We start from the raw sequence: 11,375 nt of genomic DNA on the forward strand, positions 1-11,375 counted from the left end.
GACAGCCTCCCTGGCCAGGAGCTCAAGGGCTGGGCAGGACGGTCCCACAGGCCAGATGTAGCTGCGAGCTGTACTTTGCCCACCTCTGATCTAGATAGATCATAGAATATTGCTGCCCTTTGGCCAATGCAACTAGCCAGCATTCAAGTTCTTGTCAGGTTGCTTCCTTTGGAGTAGAAATGGATTATAAAAGTCATGTATTTCTTTGGTGCAAACATGTTTATTTTAAAAGTAGGTACACAAAGCACTGTTTCCCTGAATACAGAAAGAACAAACAGGTGGCAGATTTTGTCCAGAAATCCAAGCCTGGCTTTTCAGTGAGTAGTGTCTCTTGGCTTCCTTCAGGGCCACACTGCTGCTTCACTCACTGTCTGCTCTCTTTCTGGTTCCTTTCACCCACAGACACACAGCTGCAGCCAACTGATGCCACAGTCATGTATTTTCAGTCTTCAAGGAAACCCCAGGGGCAAAATTAGCTGAGGCTGAGCCATGCTGGCCCATGTGTTGGGCAGTGGTTTCTACAGTTTCAGTACCACTACATAGAGGCATTTAATTGCTCCTTCGTTTAGTTTGAGTGAAGTGTGTTTAAGATACCCATCAACTTTTACCAGATCTATGATTGATGGCTGCCATTAACACCATCCCACATAATATAAAGGGCACAGAAATAATACAGCTACAACTAGGATTTTTAAAGAAAGGCTAATGGTATCTACTGCAGTAATACTTGCACAGTGGATTTCATCAGAGGAATTCAAAGTTGTTTACAAAAGGTAGATATGCACCCTCACCCCCTTTAAAGGATGAGAAGATGAGGCATCCAGAGTGCCAAATGGACAAACATGGCTGCATCCTGACAAGACTGGTTGCCTTAGTAACCAAGTCACCGTGTAGCTGAAATTCACCTTTGGAGGAAAGCTAATAGCCGTGTTTATATTGCAGTAATGCCTAGCAGCTCCAGTCATGGACCAGGACCCTTTTTTCTTGGTACAGGTATCCCTTAAAGGGAGCATGATTGCCACCTACAATTCACTGAAAACAGTAGAAAAGGGGTTATATAGGTTAGGTCCCAGGGCTCCAAGGCCCTGATTCAGAAAAACCACTTAAGTACATGCCTAAGTACTTCCTTCAATAAAACCATCTTTCAGGCCCTCAATTGAAGATTCAGCTTCCTAATGAAACAATATTTTTAAAACACCACTATAGCAGAAGGCAAGATGGATGAAATTTGCAATGTTTGCTTGCAGCAAATTACTTGCTCTTGTGTAAAATACCACATCACTATATTTCAAGTTTTTAAAAATATTCCAATATTTTAATCAAAGGGCCTTTTTAGCTACTTTGTATTCTGTAACATGCACCTTAGTTTTTCCCTCCAGTTAAACCCATGCAACCACATTGACATCAATAGGGTTGCACAGGTGAGACTGAGGGCAGAATTTGGCCCTGAGAGTAATCATGTTTGCCATCCTAATTTGCTTTTTCATAGTCTTTGACATGACAAATCAACCTTTCAGGATTTTTCTCTATATTAATTTCCTTATTCTTTCAAGTTATGCATCATCAACTGCTGCCAATCAGAAATCAAGTATATAAGCAGAGCTTTTCAGATTTGAAATTTTTAAAAGGTAGGATTTGTTGAGTATGAAGATATAATATTAAAATCATCTTTTGGTGTTCAACAAAACAATTCAACTTCCTCAAAGCCATCAGATGGAATAGCCATCTATTCCATTTCTAGCTGCTTGGCAGAATACAGCTAATGCCAGTTATTTTGACTCAGAAATACAACTCCTTTCTAAAGATGGGGGCACCCTTGACACAAACTTAAACATACTACTAGTGAAGTTACAGTGTAACTAGTCCAAAGCTGCAGCACTTTTCTCCAAATCCACAATCTACTCCTAAATACAATTTTCATATCTGCTACTGATTTGTGTAACCTTGGGCAAGTCACTTGATCTATCTTGGTCTCACTTCACCCAGTTGTAGACCCAGGCTAATACTGCATATTTACTTTGTGGGTATTTAAGTGCCTTGAATGAAAGATGCTATATGAATGTTTTGTATTACAACAGTTACACAGTGTCAGCCCCATTATAAATCACTGATTAAGGAAAAGGAGTACTGTTTGTCACAGAAAAGCCAATTGAAGTAGGTTTAGTGACATTACATGTATTGCGGTTTCTTTAAAGTGGAATGATGTACAATTCAAGTGGAATCCAAAATATCTTTCCAATTTACTTTATAAAATGCCAACCTCTGCCTAGATTTTAAATCATTAATCTTTGTGGTAAATCAACTTCAAACCCACCTTCAAGGAGACTTTAGGAGAGAATGACACTTAGTATATATTGTACATGCTCAAGGGTTGCAAGTCAGTTCTTCCCTGCAAGAAAATCAAAATGAAATTACCTGCCATAGCACAAATGGCTACTTGACAGATGAGCCCTCATGCCCCTTATAATAATGGAACAGTCCCAATCACAAATGTAACTAATCACTCCCATGTTAAAAAGAAGCAACAAAACTTGTTAAAGAAATCAGGAGGTTAAATCAAAACAATTTGAGAAAGTTTATTCCCTAAATATCTACAGTCTATCTTCACTATAAAACCACAAGTTTCAGTTCTCTTTCTACTTCAATTGTGTGAAATATCTATTGCAAATACATTTGACTTAGCAGAGACTTCAAAACTTGACTATGTGGAAGTTTTTTTACTTTAAGACAGCACTTATTTTGAAGTGAATTGGTCTCTGTGATTACAAATCACCAGGAGGAGTTTTTTGTATGGAGTTTTCCATTAAAAAAAATGAACCAAAATACACATGCACTCTAACATAAGATTAAAGGAGAGAATTAAATCAAAGCCAGAATATATGAAGAGTGTATGAAAGCTAAAAATCAGTAGAGAATTGGGCTTCCAACTCTGGACTTCAGAATTTGGCCCATCCCAGCTGGAGTTCACATTCTTCCAGGACCCATGCAGAGTGTGGAAGGGCAAACCACAACTTAAAGAGAAGGTTGTGTGGGCTCTTTCCCTTCCTATTTGTAATGCCACAGGCCGTCTCTCCCTTTCCATTCACAAGTGAACAACATCCTGTTCTAACCACAATCATCACTGCAGTGGAATAGTATTAGAAAAACCATTTAGAATTTGACTTTCTGAAGTGCTAACTGCCCCCAATACTCATTGACTTCAGTGGCTATTGTGGATTCTCAGTGCCTCCAAAAGTCAGGCCTGCAGGGTATTTAACGGTCTTTAGTCCACTAAATATTTTATCCTTTTAAAAAGGATTATTTCCATCTCTCTCTCTCCCATTTTTCTCTCCCCGACACCAGGAAAGAGACCCACACATGACTCACCAGCTTAATGGGAACCACCAGCGAGTGCTCCACATATCACATTTTGGAAGTCTCTGCCATAGCATATTGTACTTGTTCTGTACTCTCCAATTTTGCTGATGGAAATGTCTGCATTAATTCAAACATACTATATTTTTACCAAAAGGTCTTTCTAGAAAGTCATGAGAACTACTGAGATATTATTAAAATATGAAAGATTCTGACATCAGTGGTATCCTTAACACCTGCTGACTGTTAAGTATTTGCTTGAAACCCTCACAATGCAACCTGGGGCCCCTGCTGAGGCAGTGTACCTCCACACTGCCCACTATACAGGCTTTCAAGGTATAACTGAGCATGGGAAGTGTGTGCAGTATTGTTGTAGCTGTGTTGGTTCCAGGGCATTAAGGAGACAAGATAAGGCAGGTAATATTTTTATTGGACCTACAAAAGTTGGGCCAATAAAATCATTGCCTCACCCACCTTGTCTCCCTGGGAAGTATATACACACACAGTGCAGACTAGTCAACTCATTAGACAAAGGAGGAAGCACCACACACACACAGGGAACAGTTTAGGAAAAGGAAGTCAGCAAGATACATTATGCATTGATAAGATATTAATCAGACATGACAAAAGCTGTGCAAACTCCTCCTCCTTGTATTGCATTACGACTATAGCAACTGCCACACAGCTTAATGCCTCTATAGCTGTACTACTGTGAAGCCAACACAAAAGCACGGCTAAGTGAATGGGAAGACTCCCCTTCAATTGTCATGGTACAGGAGGGCCTTCCCTTGCCTATCCCTGCTGGCCAATTTATATTCTACTGTGTTATGTTTTTTTAGCAACATCTAGTTGTTTTCCTACCTGTAGGGATAGGTGTGACATTCCTATTGAAATATTACCTAGGCCAGGGCTTCTCAAACTGTGGTTCAGCATCACTTCTGTCACAGCATCCATTGCCTTCGAGCAGAGATGCTTGCCACTTTGTAGATCAGGGCAAGACTCTTAGGATTTCCTAAAGCATTTCTGACCAACTGAAAGAAAAACCTCTGTGCCCTGCATGGCTGCTTTAGGACTTTATTTTTTCTGCCTTTGAAGCGGTTTACCTTGACTTGGTCTGATACAAGTCCTAATTGCAAAAGCTGAGTTTGGACTTCCCTGTAAATAGCACTTGCCTTTCTCTCATAGCTGATTTCCACACACCCCCACATCCACACCCTGGAGGTCCATGAAGAATGATCACCCTTAAATGTGACCTGTGGCACTTCCATCTCTTCTTGTTCTCCTGACATCGTGAGTTTCTTGAAGGAAATGGCAGACCACTGACAAACTGCTTTCGTTTTGCTGTTGCTATTGCCATTGCCTGGGTCCTTACCATGGCATGGAATTCAGCTTTTCATCTCAGCTCTAGGAGTAAACACACTTCACCCACATCTACAACATCTTAATTTCAGAAGAATCAAAATAGCAAAGTGCCACCTCAAACTCAAGGTTTTTAGCAAATGTTTTAGGACACAATTGTGTGTTAGAACTTTGGAGCTCCAGGGGTATAAGGGAAGCAGGCTCACCTTCTATGAAAGACAAAATACCTCCACCAAAGCAGAGGGGAACTTGATGACCTCAAGGCTTTGCTACACTTTCAAGAACATGAAGCAAACACTCCTATGGCCCCAGCCCAACCAGACACTACAGGTAGTCTGGAAGTGAGGCCATCCCCCAGATGGAAAGTTTTGACAGAAAATATGGCTCTGGGAGAGGGGTGGGGGAGGGGGAAAAAAACAAAAGTTTGACTGATAATTTCAGTTTTCCAACAAAAGTAAAAAACTGAAAGTCTGAGGAATGCAGACACTTTCCATGACCTTTTTTTGTCATGTAAAACCCAATTCTTCCATCAGAAAAAGTTTAGACAGAAAATTTTTGGCCAGCCCTCCCAGATGCTCCTTCCACTGAGACCAGCCAATGCTGCAGGAACTCTGAGCCACTCTGAACCTCTGCCCTGTGCTTGCCAGTATAGTCAGCCCAATTACAGCTACCCTTGGGTGGGTGTGGTGGAAAGAAGGGTTCCTTGCACCATCTGCCTCACCTTTAGCACACCTGAACAGAGCCAGTCAGAACTTTGCACAAACAGACAAATGTGGACTTTAATCCCCTTTTCACAGCTCTACTCAGGCCTGGAGACTGTTTCTAAAACATTTCTTGTAAAATGCTATAATATAGCTCCCCAGAACCACCTCTCTTGTATTTATAATCCCTATTAAGAGTCTGGAGTAGAGCTAGGAACTCCACAGAAATATAATAAGAATTTCATTCAACTGATTCTAACGGAAATTGCATGGGCCAGCTGGAGAATTCTAGTTCTGCCTGAGATCACAAAAACTCCGCACACTATGACTGCCTATCAGAACTCATCTGGTAATCATAATGAGGTATACTTATACATATTAACTCTTTCATGGGTGTCACACATAATTACACTGCTGTTGGTTCCTTGGAAAAAAGTGACCTATCTGCTTTTGACCCAAACTACACAGCGTGCCATTGTTGCAAAATGCTTACACAACTTTATCAGCCTAGTTACTGAAGCAAAGGTCATTTCTGTTTAACAGTGATAAAACCAAAGCTGGCTTTCTAAGCACAAATAGAGGGAAAGAAAGAAACCAATCTTATTCTTAAAGTCAGTCAGGGAAACAAAAGGGCATTTATAACAGCATGATTTATAGGTTACATTTCCCTGCTTTTCTCCGAGGGAACTTGTATGCAAAATAAAATAGTCACAACCACATTTATTTAAAATGTCAAACCATCTTATTTAAATGTTAAATTGTGATCCAACCTGGCATGTGCTAGAAAAACAGTGTCTGGTTTTCCTATCTGTTATCTCCACACACATACTGAAGACTCAAAGCTACAATCAATTTGTTTTATTGTTTTTCTCTTTCACTGAGATTTGAGGGGCTTCATGTTCCTCATGTAACCCTGAGGTACTCACTTTTGCTTTTCTAATTAATCCCTCCCCCCCCACCCATTACAACCCTTCAAGTCCTGAGTCACACATTTCCAGTTGAAGAGGACTGGCTGGAACTTATCAGTCAACTCACAAATAGATTGTCATGAGGTACCTCCCTCTGCAAGATCTGAGCAAAATGCCATTTCACTTTAACCAGCCTCACTCAGCCTAAGGTAAAAACTCAAAACTGGAAATCAAATATGGGTCTCATGAACACCGAGGCACAAGCTAGAGAGATTGGTCGCTCAGACTCACATTGCTCAATAGCAGCACCTTTGGCTCAGTAGTGTGTGGTATTCAGTTCTAGGAAGTCCAGTCCTCCTTAGTCAGAAGAATTATGGCTGTAACATGGAACATTGAAGATGCAGGGATTTAGGGGGAGGTTTTTCAAAACACCACAAAGGAGTTGAGCACCCATCTCTCACTGAAAGGGCCTGGCCTATGTGACAAAGTGGGAATTTTCTGTAATATTTGTATTAATCATATGTATGCCTCATATGTATGCATTGCTACCTAGTGGGGGCAAAAGGGTAGCACTGCTCCTGGCACAGTACAGGAGAAAGGAGGAGTATGTGTCACCTTGCTGTCTGGATGGAATAAATAGGTCCTAAAGAACCTAATTGAAACTGACCCTAATCAACAGAGGATCCCGAAAGACAAATGAGACCTCCCAACAACTGAGCAAGCAATGCTTAACAGTGGGAAACCCCAGCAAGGGGAACATGTGAACTCAGCTGGAGAACAGAGGGGAAAAGGTGTCAGGAGTTGGGGGTGGAGGGGGAAGAATATGGGCTGTCATTTGGGCAAGTTAAGCATCTCTCACCTGGGCCTAAGGTGAAAGGGAGTGAGACAGGACCAGAAATGAAGTCCATAATAGCTTGGCTGGTTGTCTACATTAGTTTGACCAAAACAGACTATGGCTTAACCTTTGTCTCTTTTTGCTAATTTAAGGACTTTTAGATTCTCTATGCCAAGTGACTAATAAATTGTTATCTTATTTTGAAAGTGGTGCCTGCTGTCACTGCATACTCACTGAGCATTGCGCCCAGAAGAGATACAGTACAAGCCTCCCAGAGCAGTCGGGCTCAAGTAGATTCACAGCAGGGAGCCAGGGAGGGAGATAGGGATCACTGGTGCCCAAAGGCCCAGTCTTGGAGGTGACAGTCCTGCCCCTGTGCAAGTGCATGCATCTTTGGGGCCCAGCCCACTAAAGAGGTGGTTCTCAAGGAACTTGAGAAAGGCTGGGGCATAAACCAAAATGACCCTGGGGATCTGTGACATTCTGCATCACCAAAGTCCCAAGTCACTGGAAGTTTCACCATGGACTTCAATGAGAGCAGAATCTTATTCTTAGAATGGGGAAAATGAGAGTCAGGTGTAATCCTCAGGGGTCCATCAGGAATATGCCTGGCAAGGAAAATTAAAGGTAAGGAAAGCATTTACTGAGTTTTTATTTATAAGAATTTCCCAGTTATTCAATGACATTTATAAGCTATTTTAGCACAAAGTCAAATATCTGAGGGAAAAAAGTGCCCTCACTAAAGTCAGATTAGATTCTGAATACCTATATTGTCTAAACCAGTGGTTCTCAATGTATTTACCATTGTGAGCCACATATGTGGCTCACAATGTGTTATGTGGGCTGCAGCCAATACGATCTCTATGACCCTGAGGATGTCACGTGGGCCACAGCTCTGTGCTGATGGGGCCAAAGTGGCCCACAGGTTGAGGACCACAGGTCTAAACTCACCCTGAAGTTGGAGGGGGGAGTTGGGGGGGGGGGTGAAGGGAGAAGCAGTTCTTTCTTCTGGCCTCAAAATGTTGTATTATTGCTGTGCATTACTGAACTGTTTGTTTCATTCCAGAAGTGGCTGCACTTCAAATGTTAGATAAAGTGAACCCTCTGTTTACTTTGTATACCCTTTGGGATACTCCTTCAGAATGATAGGGCCTAAATAAATGCAAGATCCTGACCATCATTACCTTACTAAAATATGATAAATTCATACTGCATGGATGGATGTTCTCCAGATTGTACGTTACTTGGGAACAGTCTATATTTCTGGTCCTCTGCCAGAGTGTGTTTCAGGTCAGTGCTTAATAAAATAGCATTTTCATGTAGATCCCATTTCTAAATGAAAAATTTTGCATATGGAAGAGATGCTGACCATATTAAAAACAAAGCTCATGTTGATTTCTATATAGATTAGTCATTTGAATCATTGTGTAAAGGAAGTCCTGGAGACTCCATAAAGCATAATATTAATAGGCCAGAAGTTTCATATTCTCCTCCTTACATTCTTGAGATGGGTCACATGGAACCAGATTTTCAAAAGAGATGGTCCATTTAAGATGCTTGGTCCTGTTGAAAATCCAGCTATAAGCGTCACCATACAAGCTCTTGGATGGTGGTCACTTTTGAAAATATAGCCTCAATTGTGGGTGCTAGGTACTCATAAAGCTGGCCCTTTGTGGTCTTTTGAAAAATCTAGCCTGATGAATACACACCTTTTACCTGTTATTGAAGGCTTGTGTTGCACTATTTTGGAAAATAAAGGGGGATTATTAATATTGTATTCTATTTCTGTATTTTTCTACAGCTTATTTTTCCTTCTAAAATTTCGATTTATAAAATAATAAGAGGCATCTATGTGAAGACTCTAGGTGCCTCTGACAAATGCAACAACAAAAGAAAAAACTAGTAGCAACTTACCTGGTCCAGCTTCAGGACTATCTACTGCCTCAGTTTTCCAAGCCTCCTATTAAGTCACAAGAGTCTGGTTAACTCTGGAAGGAGCAAAGACCAAAGGAAAACATCACATCAATGTCTCGGCCTAGACTCTTGCCAGGCCTGGCCCTTCTTCCAAGGGTCTGCTCTGTTCCCCTTCAGCTGGCTTCAGATTCCTGGACAGTCCTTTCTTCCCCTTGTTGACAGAAGTAACTGCACCCCTTCACAAGGGAGCAGCATTGGGAGAACCACACTCACCCTTTACTGTGGGTCACTAGCCAAACAATCCTAATCAACTAGGTTATATACCCTGTAACACAAATTTTATGGTCTTCATTTCCTAGTGCTTCTTCCCAAGTGCACAGCTGGCCTCCTCACTGGCCTTTCCCTGGCTAGTCTCCTACTTCACCAGCGAACACTCACTCCCGGGTCTAGTCTCCCTCCTGACAAAACTCAGACTGTCCCCTAGCAAACCTGTTCTGATTCACATGCTATCCCAATCTCATGACCCTTTTATTTATTCCTTCCACCCGAGAGACAGGCTAAGCTTGGTTCAGGTTCAGCCTCACCTGTGCCAGTTTAAAAGGCCAGCTCATCTTGTGACAAACCCTATTACTTATTATCCAGACTGCAAAAATAAGGCAAAATTTCCTACTTCCCCAGACATCATCCTTAATGCTTGCTTCTTTGGCAGCCCTCCCAAAAATATAAGCCTTGCAGTGTGCTCTGAATAATCAACAGATCTGGGGTGGGGGGCGGGTGTGTGGTTTGGATCAAGTTGAGGAAGGAATACATTCCATAACAAGGGGGACCTCACAAGTGTCCTGCCCGTGACCCCCCCCTTTTATAGTAAGGGGTATCCAGCTCAAGCACCTCTGCAGAACACAACTGTGGCTCTGTGGTACAGGGGAGAGAGGCACTCAGCCACCCAGAACACAACTGAGAAAAATCAAACTTTCCATCCTGTGGTGAATTGATATTTTGACATCTGTTTTCTTCCTAATCAAGAGAAAGCCAAAATATCTAAATATTTTATAGAAGGAAAAGGTCTGAAAAATGTTGCAATATTAAACTGCATCCGACTAGGTACCATGGTGTCTCAGAGTTGCAGTTTAAATACTTCATCTCCTCATTCTTCTATATGGATCAGGTTCCTTAGCTGGACTACATCTCCCCTCATCCATTGCAGCCATGTGACTCCCATGATTCTCCCACAGCTCAGAGACTCTGGTGCATCATTGGAGATTTAGTCTGCTCAGAAAAGCCCTACCTGTAGGCAAGAATTGAAACATGAAGCACCCAAACAACTCCTCCCAGGAGGCACTACTGCACTTTAGGAAGAACAATTTAATATTGCACCGCTGCAAAATGAAATGTTTCAGTACAGCTTGAACCTACCTGAAACAAGGAATTTCATTTCAATTTTCTTGGCAGAAAAAAAAAATAAAAAATTGCGCACACACACACACGCAAAAAAAATCAAAGTTTCCATTGAAAAACTTTGAGTTTGTAGAAAACTATTTTCCATCAAAATAATTTTTTTTGGACAGAAAATTCCAAACCAGCTGTACCCTACATTCTACTCAAACTCTCAGGCAGTCAGTGCAGATCATGGAGCACTAGTCAAATATCTTTGTGGTGAGACCCTCCAGTTACCAAGTGGGCTGCTGCACTCTGTCCTAGCTTTAGCTCCCTAATTAAATTAAGGAGAAGCCCCCCCCCCAGTAAAGAGCATTACCTAGTCTAGTTTAGTCTTGAGACTAAAGGCATGAGGCAGGGTGGCGGCCTGCATATCAGAAATAAAGGTTGTAGTCTCCAAACCTGCTACAAATAATAAAAGACTCTGAATCAGCAAAACATTTAAGCAAGTGCTTGAGTTTATTCCTTAACCACTTTGCTGAATAGGGTTCATAATTGGGTTTAAAGTGGTTTGCTGAATCAGGTTCATAAGGTAGTCTTCGCTACTTCTTCAGGGTGTTCATTCAGCAATAATTGAGAATCCAACTAGACTAGGTGTGTGAAGACACCTCCCTTTGGTGGAAAGATAAGTTGTGCCATATCTTCCAGTTGCATTTTCCAACCCACCACTGCCTCTCTCATCTCTGGATATGCCTCAGCCAGTTTGTTCTCATCCATGCCCTAGACTCTGCCAGGACAGACGCTTATCTTTTTCTGACCCAGGCAGAGTAGCTAAGATTAACAGTGTACTAAAGACATCATGAGCTGTGTTTCTTCACCAAAGCTCTTAACTACTGTCAGCTTTATTTCTTTGTATATTTATTTACTGTG

This window comes from Natator depressus, chromosome 6 (assembly GCF_965152275.1).
Source record: "Natator depressus isolate rNatDep1 chromosome 6, rNatDep2.hap1, whole genome shotgun sequence".
Classification (NCBI taxonomy): domain Eukaryota; kingdom Metazoa; phylum Chordata; order Testudines; family Cheloniidae; genus Natator; species Natator depressus.